The sequence below is a fragment of the Pan paniscus genome, chromosome 12 (assembly GCF_029289425.2).
Source record: "Pan paniscus chromosome 12, NHGRI_mPanPan1-v2.0_pri, whole genome shotgun sequence".
Lineage (NCBI taxonomy): Eukaryota > Metazoa > Chordata > Mammalia > Primates > Hominidae > Pan > Pan paniscus.
This window is the reverse complement of record NC_073261.2, coordinates 42,960,165-42,976,041: the sequence shown is the minus strand read 5'-3', so window position 1 is coordinate 42,976,041 and position 15,877 is coordinate 42,960,165.

The window sequence follows — 15,877 nt, the reverse complement described above, 5'->3', positions numbered from 1 at the left end:
TGGTCAAAGCATGTAGTACAGACATAAGCCAAGATCCAAGAATTCCCAAATTGAACCAAAGGACCTGATTTCTTTGCCAATCTGAAGCATGTACAAAACCAGAAATAAAGGCTGGATGTGGTGGCTCACACCTGTAATCCCAGAAATTTGAGAGGTTGAGGCCTACGGATCACTTGAGGTCAGGAGTATGAGACCAGCTTGGCCAAAATGGTGAAACCCCGTCTCTACTAAAAGTACAAAAATTAGCCAGGGGTGGTGGCGCATTCCTGTAGTTTCAGCTGCTCTGGAGGCAGAGGTCAGAAAATCACTTGAACCTGGGAGGAGGAGGTTGCAGTGAGCAGAGATCGCACCACTGCACTCCAGCCTGGGCGACAGAGCAAGACTCCGTCTAAAAAAAAAAAAAAGAACCAGACATAAGAATATTAGCCAAATCATGATAATTTGACAATTTGTTTCCTTTTTATTTCTGTATTTACGTTTGTAATATTAAAAGTCCCAGGAAGTTTTGTGGCAACACTTTTCTCATAGGCTAGCAAAAGTTTCTCCTTGAGGGTCCAACATTATATCCAAGCCAAGTCTTCTTTCCTTTGAACTAACGACTGTCCAACATCATGGAAACTCTAGGGGTGGGAGTTATAAGACCTTAGTTACATGGCTTAGTGTTTCTGCTCATCTAGGAACTAGAACAAGCAGGATTCTCCCAACTTTTGGGGTCTCTTACAAAATATAATATGAAGTGGCTTTTTAGCAGAGGTAAGCTGTGAAAAATTCTACTTCATTTGTTAAAGGTTTTTTGAATAAAATCTGATAAACAGTTTTCTCCCTTTTTTGGAGGGGGCGGGGGAGGGACCAACTCTTGCTTTGTCGCCCAGGCTGGCGTGCAGTGGCGTGATCTTGTCTCACTGGCTCACTGCCACCTTGGCCTCCCGGGTTCAAGTGATTCTCCTGCCTCAGCTTACCCAGTAACTGGGACTACAGGCACACGCCAAAATGCTCAGCTAATTTTTTTGTATTTTTAGGAGAGACAGGGTTTCGCCATGTTGGCCGGGCTGGTCTCGAGCTCCTGACCTCAGGTGACCCACCTGCCTCGGCCTCCCAAAGTGCTGGGATTACAGGGGTGAGCCCCCTCGCCTGGTCTTTCTCTCTTTTTGAACTAACTTTACAATTATCCCTTTTTTCCTGCAAAGAGATAGGCCAAAATTGACCTAAGCGCCTATTTTGAAGGCAGACATAAGTTTATTGAGATAAACAAATCCCTATGCAATTGCCTACAGTCAGGAATATAGAATTTTGTATCTCAACTCTAATACCAGATGTTATATATCACTTAATAATCTCTCTTTATTCATAATGCCCTATGTGGTTGTTAAGTATCATGGTAATGTTTTGGTCCCAATAAATAGAATGGGTATATGCCAGATGAGGAGATTTCTAGAATAGAGGTCTTCAGAAATACAAAACAAAATATTTGGGGGTTCAGCTTAAGTAGTTTCACTTCCCTGTGAGACCTGTAAAGTTGATGCAGCCCCCAAATACACATCATTTCTAAGCAAGGTCTATTCTAAATTCTTTTATATAAACATATAGTCTCTAAAGCTAGCAAGCCTCCCAAACAATATTTCCGTGCTAAAAGAAGGACTCAATATGTCCTTTTGTGATATGCCATAATAGCCTATTGTAGATTTCTGTCATCTACTTTGTTTTATTTACCTTTGTCATTTACCTTTTCTGAGAAGTGTGGGTGATATAAAGGTTGAAATGTCTGATTAAGCATCAAACCTTAGCACAATGTTTAATGACAGTTTCAGACAACTAAATAACCTTACATGGGAGAGATTGGCTGGTCCTTTTTGTGTTTATATTACTTGGGTACCATTGAGTTTCTTGAAACTTTGGATTAATATTATTTTTATCAAATTCAGAAAATTTTAGCCATTATATCTTTAGATATGTTTTTCTAGCCCATTTTCTATCCTGTCTCCTTCTGAAACATTTATTATACATTCATGAGTAATTTTGTAACAGCCATACAAGTCTCTGCTTATTTTTTGTCAATTTATTTCTCTCATAATTTTTTTTTCTGATTGGTTAATTTCTATTGATCTCCCTTCAGATCTATTGATTCTTTCTTCCGTCATCTAAAATATCCTATTGATCCCAATTAGTGAATAGTTGGTTCAGTTATTGCATCTTCTAATTCAAAATTTCCATTTTTATAGTTTCTATCTATCTAATAAAATCCCAGTTTGTTGAGTCATTGTCATTACAGGTTTCACACACTATGCCTTTTAAGTTTTTACCCTCTGTTAATAGATCTGTGTGTAGGTTTTGGGCTGACTTTCAAGTCTCAGTCAGCCCTCAATTCTTGTTTTGCTTTTGCTTTCCAAGGGGTTGTCTTGAGTTTCCCTATGTGGTCAGGGATGTGCAGAGAGTTTACAATCATTATCATAATTTCCCTGCTAAATACCTGATTCGCCTGTCACTCCTCACATCCAGAATGATAGAGATATGGGTTCTCCCCCTTCATTTCTTATTGAATGTGTTACTTTTAGCTGATAGATCCACAGCTTGCCCCTGCCCCACGTCCATATCTTCTGACAACTCTGCCAATTTTCCAGGCAATGAGAAGTGCTGCTGCTGCCAACAAAACTGAAGGAAGGAGTAATCGAAACATCCCCAAGCATGAAGGCATTAGACTCCTGCTGTTCTTCCCACAGCTACAGCAATTTTTAAATAATACATTATTCTCATTTTTTCCTGACTTTGAAGTATTGAAATGATTGATTTTGAACATTGTGTCTAGATTGAGAGGTTGAACATACAAAAGGGCAATGGCCAGACCATATAGGAAAACAGAACTCTGACCTACTACTCCTGCAAGAAGCAGTCCAGGAAACCACACTACAGCTGCTGCAGCAATAGACCCAGAATGGTCAGAACTTTTGTATTTTTTTCTTTTTTCTATTTTCTCTTAAGATCAACTGTACAACACTGTCATATAAAAGTCCCTCTTCTAGTTAGCCCACCTTCCATGCCAAAAACCTCTAATCGGAGTATCACTGAAGCCTTTATTTCTTTTCATTATAAAGCTTTCCCATTTATCTGTCTGTCTCTGAGATTTTGTCAAATGCAAAAAAAAAGTGTGCCTTTACTATCTGGTTATAGCAAAGTCTGAATCATTGCTGATTCGTTCTCATTTGTGTGGTCTTGGTTTATTTCCACAACTTTCATACTCATTTGCTGTGTAGAGTAGTCATGCAGTTACACCTGGCATTTCTTTCTCTAAGATTGTCTTATAATAGAGAAACAGAAAATCCTTCTTGAAGGTTTAAATGTTAAATGGGCACTTTTTTCATCCTAAGAGAATGTTCATTGTTCTTATTCTTATTTTTTTCTTTTTATTTTATTAGCTATTTCAGGACAATCATGTTTTGTTTCTAAGTTCCTTCTGCTTAGAATATATGTGGGATCTTAAGAGGCTTATTTCCTGGTGTTTTAATGAATTGGGTAGAAGAATATAATTGTTTTATATCACTGTAAACTCATTACTTTGGAAGATCTATGTCTGATTTGTTCTACATCTCATTTAAAATGCTCCATGAGTAGTTAAATGTCTATTGTAGTATGTTGAATTGTGCTCCAATTCATTATCCCAAAAGATATGCTTAATTTCTAACCCCCAGTATCTGTGAACAGGAACATATATATGAATAAGGTATTTGCAGATATAGTCAAATTAAAATGTTATATTTGATTAGTGTGGGCTCAATGAAAAGTAGTTGGCACTCAGATGCAATGTAAGTTGACTACATTGTGGTCAGACAGACTCACCAACAGGGAGCTCAGAGGTGCTCACAGAAGCATACTGTTGAAGTTTGGGAATCTCAAGCTACGGCAGAAAAAGAATTTTGACAGATTCTTGAGAATATTGTCATCAATCCGTTCTCAAAAAGACAACCAGATAAGCTGTTAATCAAGTTAAATATGGCTACTAGTTTTATAGCAATACAACAGAATACCACTTTTACAGAGTATTAATACCATGTTGAAAATGGAAAATCAGTAGAGAATATGTATAGGATTTTAGAACTTTTTCTGGGTGATTTTAAGACATTCTCATTTAGGCAGAGAAGTGACCAAGAATGGGCATAACTTATGCAGTTACAGTTTTGGATGTGTGGCTAGATGAGGACAAGATAAAGGTCTTGAAGCAAGGATTTAAGACCAAACCCTCAACCTTGATGTGTAAGCCATTTTAGCTGGTTCAGAGTCTTACATTCTAGGAGTAAGTATTCTTGGAAAAAAAGCAGCTAATTCCTTTTTGCCCTTTTACCATACTGTTTAGTACAGAAATAGGAAATTATGTTTGGCTCAGAATGATTTAGTGAAGGATAAAAGAGGTGTGTCTGTTTAAATTCTCAAAATAAAGGACATTTCTGTTTAATGACTTCTTATCTTGCCAGAAATGCATTGCTGTTGAAGGAGAATTTCATAAAAGAAGACTAGAGAAGTAAAAAATTATGAATTCCGAAATTCAGCTCCTTTCCTCTTGCGTTTAAAAGCAAGAATGTCTTTTTAGCTATTCTCAATAGGCTATGCCATTAGCAAGAAAGAAAAGGACCTTTAAAAATCCTTGCCTATAAATACAATATAATATTACGTAATAGTAATTATGAAGTGATGCTGCACTTTTTAAAACATCTAACAAATATATTCTGAGACTACTATGCTCTTTTTCAAATACTTGGGATAAATTCCACAGACAAAGTTTGCAGTTGATGCTGTTATATTCAGTTTGTGTTATTCAAAAGAATATTCAATAAGCTACTTCAAATAATTACATTAGAAAATATTCAAGTGTCAGTAAAACCTAATCTTATTTTCCTATTAAATGCTGAGTAGTTTCTAGCTTATTTACATGTAAACAAAGTTATACACTAACTCCAAGACCAATTATTTTATAACATTGCAAGATTTAATAATGACTTCTCTATGAAAATACATTTTAGAAATAGGTCAGTATGTAAATTTTGACAGGTGAATCAGAAGTATAAAAAGTTGAGTGATACTTCTATATTAAACTCCCTTCATTTTAACTTATGTAAAAGTTTTCTTAATACTCGGCTCTATAAAAATAAAAAGCAGAGTAACATCCAAAAATGGATGGTAACCCTATATCATAAATATGTGTCCATGGATATGTAAATTAATTTTGAAAAACATCTATTTCATTAAAAGATAAATGTCCAATAAAATTTTAATTTTTATTATCACTTATATTTAAACAGTTAAACATTTGCATTACTTTAGTCATTATTTATTATATAATGTGCAATGATAACATGCTAAGATGGTAAGTCTCAGACTAATTGTTTTTCATTGAAATCTTTTTATATGTACACACACACGAACACATATGCATGTACGGTTCTAAAGAAAAATAAAAACAAAAACAGAAAACCTAAATGGGCAATTTTTAAGAATAACACACATTTTAAGAACATTAGAGTATGCAAAATTCTGGGAAAAATAGAGTGTGAATATGTGATTACAATTTTAAGATTAAAAATGTACATTGCTTAGTGTTAATAAAGATATTCAAAACAGATGTTCAATAAAGATGTTCAAAACAGAATGTGTACATTGATAAAACAAATTAAATTACCTGTTCAAATAAACTAATCAATATTCTTTAGGAGAATACAATAAAATCTGAATTTTTCACAAATAAAATTTACAATGTCAAGAATATAATATAATAATCTTCTTACAAGAAGAAATGGAAAAATGTGACCTAGCCATAAGATAATAATAGAGACTGACTCTAAGCTGACTCAGACATAGGTATCAGAAGATGAGGAATTTAAAAAGGCTCTTATAACCATACTCATAAAGTAGGGAAGAATGGGTTCATAATAAATAAAAAGATGGAAAAACACAGCAGGAAGATTAATAAGTTTAAAAACATTTTTGGAATTCACAAAATTAAAAGCTTTAAAAATAACTGTTGTGTAGGCTTAATTGAGAATGGATATGATATAGGAAAGCATGCATCTTTAAAGATGTGCAATAATAATTATCTGATGTGAAAAACAGATTTTAAAAATTAAGAAAAGACCCAAATCTCAGGGACATATGAGAAAATATGAAAAGATTTAACACACATATAACTTTTAATCCAGAGAAATAAGAGAGAATGGGATAGAAAAGAAAATGTTTGAAAAAAGCTTTAACTATCTCCAAAATTCTCAAAGACATAAATATACAGGCTCAAGAAGCTCAGTAAACTTCATGAAGAATAATTTTGTAACTACTATCAGCATTATTGATAATGCTAACAATATATTTATTAACACTAAGAAAATAAAAACAAAAGCAATACAGAAAGATTTAGAGAAATATTAATCACCAACCAGAAAAAAAAAGGCATAAGATGTGAAGGCTGAATCCTCCATCCAGGAAATAAAATGTGTTTGAAAAATAAACACATTATTACATAATCTCAAGATGAAAGAAAACTAAGAGCATTTTCTGCAAGAACTATCCAACAAGAAATGTTAAAGGAATTCCTTCAAATTGAAATTAAAAGAATATATTTTGAAAGCATCAGTAATGATACATATGAGGGTAAAATAAATGAATATTTTTTGTTACTTTATTTTAAATATATAACACTGTTTAAATAAAAAATGATAAGACCATGCTGTAAGTTTTCAATACATGAAGGCTTAATACATATGGCAATTATAACATAAATTATGTAAGTTAAAGGATCTATACTATTGCAAGACTTCTACATTTTAAGTGAATTTGTGCAATATTAACTCTAAAAAACTGCAAAATTTAGAGATATATTTTAATCTCTAGAGAAAACACAAAATGGTATAGTTAAAAAGCCAATGAATAAATTAAGGTAGAATTCTAAACATCTAAAACCGTAATGACCCAAAATCTAATAATCAAAACAAAATGAGGAAAAGAGAAAGAACTGAAAAATAGAGGAAATGAATAGTAATATGTGGTGAACTTAAATCCAAATATGTCAATAAATATATTTAATAATGTGGGGAAAAGCAAGAGAGATCAGATTGTTACTGTGTCTGTGTAGAAAGAAGTAGACATAGGAGACTCCATTTTGTTCTGTACTAAGAAAAATTCTTCTGCCTTGAGATTCTGTGACCTTACCCCCAACCCCGTGCTCTCTGAAACATGTGCTGTGTCAACTCAGAGTTAAATGGATTAAGGGCGGTGCAAGATGTGCTTTGTTAAACAGATGCTTGAATGCAGCATGCTCCTTAAGAGTCATCACCACTCCCTAATCTCAAGTACCCAGGGACACAAAAACTGCGGAAGGCCGCAGGGACCTCTGCCTAGGAAAGCCGGGTATTGTCCAAGGTTTCTCCCCATGTGATAGTCTGAAATATGGCCTCGTGGGAAGGGAAAGACCTGACCGTCCCCAGCCCGACACCCATAAAGGGTCTGTGCTGAGGAGGATTAGTAAAAGAGGAAGGAATGCCTCTTGCAGTTGAGACAAGAGGAAGGCATCTGTCTCCTGCCTGTCCCTGGGCAATGGAATGTCTCGGTATAAAACCCGATTGTATGCTCCATCTACTGAGATAGGGAGAAACCGCCTTAGGGCTGGAGGTGGGACCTGCAGGCAGCAATACTGCTTTGTAAAGCATTGAGATGTTTATGTGTATGCATATCTAAAAGCACAGCACTTAATCCTTTACATTGTCTATGATGCAAAGACCTTTGTTCACGTGTTTGTCTGCTGACCCTCTCCCCACAATTGTCTTATGACCCTGACACATCCCCCTCTTGGAGAAACACCCACAAATGATCAATAAATACTAAGGGAACTCAGAGGCTGGCGGGATCCTCCATAGGGGATCCTCCATATGGGATCCTCCATATGCTGAACGCTGGTTCCCCAGGTCCCCTTATTTCTTTCTCTATACTTTGTCTCTGTGTCTTTTTCTTTCCCAAGTCTCTCGTTCCACCTTACGAGAAACACCCACAGGTGTGTAGGGGCAACCCACCCCTACATAATAATGTCTAGATATTACAATTAAAAATAGAATAGATGTTAATGGAAAATAAAGCAAGATTCACTGAAATATAAATATATAGTTTTAATCTAAATGTATGGAAAAAGATATTTCGGGCAAATAGTAAGCATAAAAAGACTGAGTGGCAAAAGTAATATTATATATCAACTATATTATATTAAATAGTTAAATAAATTAAATATATGAAAAACTAACTTTAGGACAAGAGTATTACCAGAGGAAAAAAGGAACAATTCCTCATAAGTTTAAATTTATTACAAATATATAACAATCATGTCTATATATGTTTTGAATAACAGAACTTCAAAATGCATAAGCAAAAATGGAAACCTTTAAAGGTAAAATAGATGGTTCTGCAGTTATAATAGGAATGTGATTGTCAGCACAGGTTGCCATAACAAAATACCATAGACCAGGTGTCCTAAAATAACTGAAGTTTTTATTTTCTCATAGTTTTGGAGTCTGGAAGTCCACTATCAGAATGTCAGTATGGCCAAGTTCTAGTGAAGTCTCTCCTCCTCCTCGCAGATGTTGTCTTCTCTCTGTGTCTCTACATAGTAGAGTGTAATCTCTGTCTCTCTCTCTGTCTCTGTCTCTCTCTCTCTCTCTCTCTCTCTCTCTCTCTCTCCTTCTCTCCTCTGTGTGTGTGTGTGTGTATGTGTGTGCGTGCAACTCTTCTAATAAGACCAGAGTCCTATCAGATTAGGACCCAACCCTTGTAACCTTGTCTAACCTAAATTACCTCCTAAATACCCTATCTCTAGATACAGTCACATTGTGAGTTAAGGCTTCAATATATGACTTTGGGGAGGGAAACAATTCAGTTGATAGCAAGGTGATTTTAATGGTCTTATATCAACAATTTACATAATGATAAGACAAAAATTCATTAAAGGCATAGAAAGTCAGAAAATCTATTTTAATTGCCTTGAAATAATTGATGATCTAGAGGAGAATACATCTAATACTTGGAACATAAACCTGCTCTACAAGTGTGTATTGTATGTTTACAAAATAGGGTATATACTAGATAAAACGAGTCATAAAAAATTTTTGAAAAATGGGATTATAGATTATCTGTACTATAGTAAAATTAATAATCAAATATTTTTGGAAAGCCTAGATATTTTGAAATTAAACAAAACACTTTTAAGTAATCAACACATTAAATAAAAAAAGTATAAGAGAAATTAGAAAATACTTTGAACTGAATGATAATAGAAAATAATCTATAAAGTTTGCAGAATTCATAGCTTTATATTTTTATATTTTAAAAAAGGAGAAAGACTTGAATTCAATTATTTAATATTCTACCTTAAGAAGGTAGAAAAACTGGAGCATTGTTGAAAATATGTCAGGGGTAGAGAGGAGCATAGCCTACCTGTTAACCTAAGGGGTTTAGATAAGCCTAATCATCATATACAAATGTAGCTTCTAAATGGGTAGATTTTACCTTCTTTTTGGTTGAATAATATTCCATTATGTATGTATACTACATTCTTTTCTGTCATGTTCAGCAACATGGATGCAACTGGAGGCCATTATATTAAGTGAAATAAGCCAAGATACAAAAAAGTGGATCTCATGATGATACAGCATAGATTGGTGGTTAACAGAGGCTAAGAAGAGGATGAGGGAGTAGGGAAATAAAGGAGAAAAAAAGAATATAAGTGTACTTATTACCAGTGAACTGTACACTTGAAAATGATAAAGATGGCAAATTATATATGTATATTTACCTCAATAAAATATTAGAAAAACAATTATGTTTTTCTAATGTTCAGTATACATTTCTCAGTAGTTCTATTCAAATATATTGGACAATAAGTATTGAAGGAATGAATATTGCCACAAGTAACAAGTATCAAAGCAAGCAATAAACCTGTCATTCATTCCCCTGACTTGTGTCTATACGTATTTTTGTAATTCCGTTTTAAAGGTGGTTAACATGAATTTTTGCATACATGACTTTTGTCTTACATTGAATTACACTGATGTCTTTTACTCATAAACACTTTATGTCAAAATTAAATATAGTCATTATGTGTGACAATTAACAATATAATTTTATGAGATCTCTTGGGTAAAAATATGATCTTGATGAAAACAGATTTTTCATGCATTAAAATGAAAAGTGTACTTAAAAATATCCCAGGTGACAACTTTCTTTGATATTTCAAAATTTCACAGGCAATTAAAATTGACTTTCTCACCTCTGGCTGCTTTCTTTTACTGGTGGGAATACAAGAAGGAAAAACAGTAAGATAAAAGGCATAAGGTTTATAGCCATGTGTCAGGAACAAATAAAATTGCAACTAATTATAAGAATTTGAAACCAACATATAGTTATTTTAAAGGAATGTTTTGTGTTTTAATTTAAGAAAAGTTATTTAAATCAGTGATACATAATCACAAAAAAGACAAATGCAATAAAAGGTGAATTCAAAAATTTAAATCACCCAAAATTACCCACTTGTCAATTCATCAAAGATCAATATTATTTTAACTCTAAAATATTTAGTTGTTCCTTAGCTTAAACTATGTGAACACATCATAATTTATTAAAATAAATTTCTAGTCTTGGCTATTTAAATAATTTCAAAACTGTTAGTATTATAAACAGAATTAAAAACAAAAATCACAGGATCACCTAAATAGACACAGAAAAAGCATTTGACAAAATCCAGCATCCATTTATGATTAAAACCCTTAGCAAAATTGGCATACAAGGGACATATCTCAATGTAATAAAAGCCATCTATTATAAACCCACAGCCAACATAATACTGAACAGGGAAAAGTTGAAAGCATTCCCTCTAAGAACTGAAACAAGACAAGGATTCCCACTCTCACCACTTTTATTCAGCATAGTACTGGAAGTCCTAGCCAGAGCAATCAGAAAAGAGAAAGAAACAAAAGGCATCCAGTTCAGTAGAGAGGAAGTCAAAGTGTGGCTGTTTGCTGATGATATGATTATATACCTAGAAAGCCCTAAAGACTCCTCCATAAAGCTCCTAGAACTGATAAATGAATTCCGAAACTTTTCAGGATACAAAATTAATGTACACAAATCAGTAGCTCTGTTATACACCAATGGCAACCAAGCTGAGAATTAAATAAAAAGCCCCTTTTACAATAGCTGCAAAAATATAAATAAATAAATAAATAAATAAATAAATAAATAAATAAATAATACACTTAGGCATATACCTAACCATGGATGTGAAAGACCTCTACAAGGGAAACTACAAAATACTGCTGAAAGAAATCATAGACAACACAAACAAATGGAAACACATCCCATGCTCACGTATTGGTAGAATCAATATTGTGAAAATGACCATATTGCCAAAAGCAATCTACAAAATCAATGCAATTCCCATAAAAATACTACCATCATTCTTCACAGAACTAGAGAAAACAATCCTAAAATTCATATGGAACCAAAAAAGAGCCCACAGAGCCAAAGCAAGACTAAGCAAAAAGAACAAATCTGGAGGCATCACATTACCTGATTTCAAACTATACTACAAGGCCATAGTCACCAAAACAGCATGGTACTAGTATAAGTACAGGCACATAGACCAATGGAACAGAATAGATAACCCAGAAATAAACCCAAATACTTACATCCAACTGATCTTTGACAAAGCAATAAAAACATAAAGTGGGGAAAATAAACAAGTGGTCCTGGGATAATTGGCTAGCCACATGTAAGAGAATGAAACTGGATCCTCATCTCTTACCTTATGCAAAAATCAACTCAAGATGGATCAAGTACTTAAGTCCAAGACCTGAAACTATAAAAATTCTAGAAGATAACATAAGAAAAACCCTTCTAGACATTGCCTTAGGTAAAGACTTCATGACCAAGAATCCCAAAGCAAATGAAACAAAAACAAAGATAAATGGGTGGAATTTAATTAAATTAAAGAGCTTGTGCACAGCAAAAGGAACAGTCAGCAGAGCAAACAGACAACCAACAGAGTGAGAGAAAAGCTTCACAATCTGCGCATCAGACAAAAGACTAATATCCAGAATCTATAAGGAACTCAAACAAATTAGCAAGAAATAAACAAACAATTGAATCAAAAAGTGGCTAAGGACATGAATAGACAATTTTCAAAATAAGTTATACAAATGGCCTACAAACATGAAAAAATGCTCAACATCACTAATGATCAGGGAAATGCAAATCAAAACTACAATGTGACGCCACCTTAAACCCACAAGAGTGGCTACAACAAAAAAAAAATAGAAATAAAAAGAAATGCTGGCATGGATGCAGTGAAAAGGGAACATTTCTACATTTCTACACTGTTGGTGGGAATGTAAACTAGTACAATCGCTATGGGAAACAGCTTGGAGATTCCTTAAAGAAATAAAAGTAGAACTCTACCATTTGACCCAGCAATCCCACTCCTGGATATCTACCTAAAAGAAAAGAAGTCATTAATTATAAGAAAAAGATATTTGCACATGCATGCTTACGGCAGCACAATTCCCAATTGCTAAAATATGGAACCAGCCAAACTGCCCATCAATCAAAGAGTGATTAAAGAAACTGGTATATAAATACAATGGAATACTACTCAGCCATACAAAGGAATGAATTAATGGCATTTACAGCAACCTGGATGGGATTCAAGACTATTATTTTAAGTAAAGTAACACAGGAGTGGAAAACCAAACATTGTATGTCCTCACTCATAAGTGGGAGCTAAGCTATGAGGATGCAAAGGCATAAGAATGATAGAGTGGATTTTGGGCACTCGAGGGGAAAGGGTGGGAAGGGGGTGAGAAACAAAAGGCTACAAATTGAGTTTGGTATATACTGCTTGGGTGATGGGTGCACCAAAATCTCACAAAACACCACTAAAGAATTTACTCATGTAACCAAATACCACTCGTTCCTCAAAAACCTATAGAAATAAAAAATTTAAAAAATAAACTGTTCTGTGATAAATTGAGGTACACTTTCCCAAATTTTACATGATTTCAAATCATTCTAACATTTTTTCTTCTACTCAGCACATCTATTTCTCATATAAGTGCCCGCCTATATTGTCAGAGTACTCCAGAGAAATAGAAGCAATATAATGTGCATATTTACAGGAAGAGTTTTAAGGAACTGTTTCTCACTATTATGGAAGCTGGCAAGTCCAAAATTTGTAAGGTGACCCAGGAAGAGATGATGCTACAGTTCAAGTCCAAAGACAGTCTGCTGGCAGAATAACCTCTTCGTGGAAGGATGGGAGGCCAGTCTTTGTTCTATTCAGGCCTTCGACTTATTGGTTGAGGCCCACCCACATTATGAAGGGCAATCTACATTACTCAAAGTCCACTAATTTAAATGTTAATATCAAAAAGCACTGTTTTAGAAACATCCCAAATATGTTTGACCACACATCTGAGGACAGTGGCCCAGCCAAGTTGAAACATACAAATAACTATGATGAGTCTACCCCTTGTCAACTTGACAGCCATACACATATCCATAAACTGTACTTTATCTCCAAATAAAGAAAATAACAAGATTATATTTCCACTTAACATGATACAACTATTCTGTGCAAAGCAAAAAGTACAGTAACTCCTTCCCCAGAAGAGGATGTAAAGCCTCTGGGTGATTTTTTTTTTTTTTGAGACGAGTCTCGCTCTGTCGCCCAGGCTGGAGTGCAGTGACATGATCTCGGCTCACTGCAAGCTCCGCCTCCCGGGTTCAAGCAATTCTCTTGCCTCAGCCTCCCTAGCAGCTGGGACTACAGGTGCCCGCCACCACGCCCGGCTAATTTTTGTATTTTTAGTAGAGACAGGGTTTCACCGTGTTAGCCAGGATGGTCTCGATCTCCTGACCTCGTGATTCACCTGCCTCGGCCTCCCAAAGTGCTGGGATTACAGGCATGAGCCACCACGCCCAGCCGCACCCATTCTTATCAAAAAGTCTGAAAACCAAACTAGTAAGAATGCCATCAACAGATCCAGCTTTTATGATGGCATGTCTTAAGCAGCATTTGCATAAAGAAAGAGAAGAAATAAAAACAATTTATTCAGTGAAAACCATACATAAATTTCAAATTTAGAAAGATAATTGCTAATGAATATCTCTTTGCTTTTAAGCAAATCTAAGGAAAATGGGAGTTATGTTTTACATGTGTCTTTGAGAGTTTAGCAAGAAGAAAATTAATTTAAGCTGTGTAGATTGGTTGCAGGTTTCTATGGTAGGACTAAAGCTCTTTAATGGATGGAATTGGTTCTGTCAATAAAAATGACAAGCTCTTCAATGACTTTCTCCACGTATACCATTGTTGAAAGCTAAGACAACCTAAGCCACCATTCTTCAAAGGATTTAAGTAAAATAGTCCCAGAAGGACATCTGGGTTGAAACTGGCAGTATTGAATGTCCCAGTCATATATTATGAAAAGTATACCCTACCCTGAAGTTTAATTTCACGTTTGTTTCTCCTTGAGACTGAGAATAAAATAGAGAACATCAAGGACACTAGACATAAGAATAAACGTAATTTTTTAGCAAACTCTGAAAAGAGCCAATAGTATCAATAAAGTGATTTTAGAAACAATGGGCTTAAATACAAGAAGCACAAAGGTATCAGATCAATGTGGGCAACACATTTACATGAACAATGATGTCTTAAATTAACATTCTACTTCTTAATTATAATTTTTATAGTAGTGATGAGTACAAATTATGTAACTTTTGCATTATAATATTAACTTCAGGAATGGCAAAGACAATCTAACTCTCTGAAGTATCACTACGCAGAAATAATTTTGTTATTGCAAAAGTCAGGTGGTTATACAGTATTCTGGTGAAGACTAAATTCCCAGATTGTATAGAAAATTCTAGTTTAGTGTAGAGATGTTGAATAATAAACATACTTTTTTGCATTGTACAAAACATTTGAATGTAAGTTATTTCCCATTTATCCTCATAGGCATAATTAATCCCATTCTGCAGATAGAGAATTTATTTTTGTAAGGTTCATAGGTAAATTACACACCTTGTAAAATTAGCTTAGTTGAAATGAAAAAAAATGGTGGGTAATGGAAAATGGCTCACACATAAGGCCAGATACTTCATTATAATCCTAACCACTAGTTGACTAACTCAGAAAGTAAAGTGATTTAACTGTTCATATACGTATAGTCACTACTAGACTATATTGACTAAAATAATTTTAAAGTAAATATAATTGGTATAATTGATAATTAAAATACAATAACTAATGAGAAGGCAGGTTCTTCCTTATTTTTATTTCATCCACAAAACAAAAATAAATTACTATCAAATTTTAATAATGCTAATTCTAAATTGATTACAATTTTCCATGTGTATTTGTATGCAGATCTATACATAGTAGTATTTTATATTCAGTGGTACTAAGGAAAGTAAATTTTCATATTAGCTTTCATTCTTTTTAATAAAACAAAAGCAGTTACTATGATGATGATGTATTCTTAGTTGAGATTCCCTCCTAACCTCATTGCAAGTAATTCAATAGATGGCATTCTTTTATTTTTCAACCTGACATCTATCAAAATAACTTAAAATAATATAAGAATCTTAAAACAATGTATATTGTCACATATTTTACTTCTATGTTTTAAACTTCACAATTTATCACGAGCATTTTGACTTATGAGACAATAATGCCTAAAGAAATTAAAAATTGAGAAAAATATTTTATATATATGCATATATTTACCACTTCTGCCACTCTTCATTTCTTTATTTAGATTCAAGTTTCCATCTGCCATTATTTTCCTAAAGTGAGAACAATTTT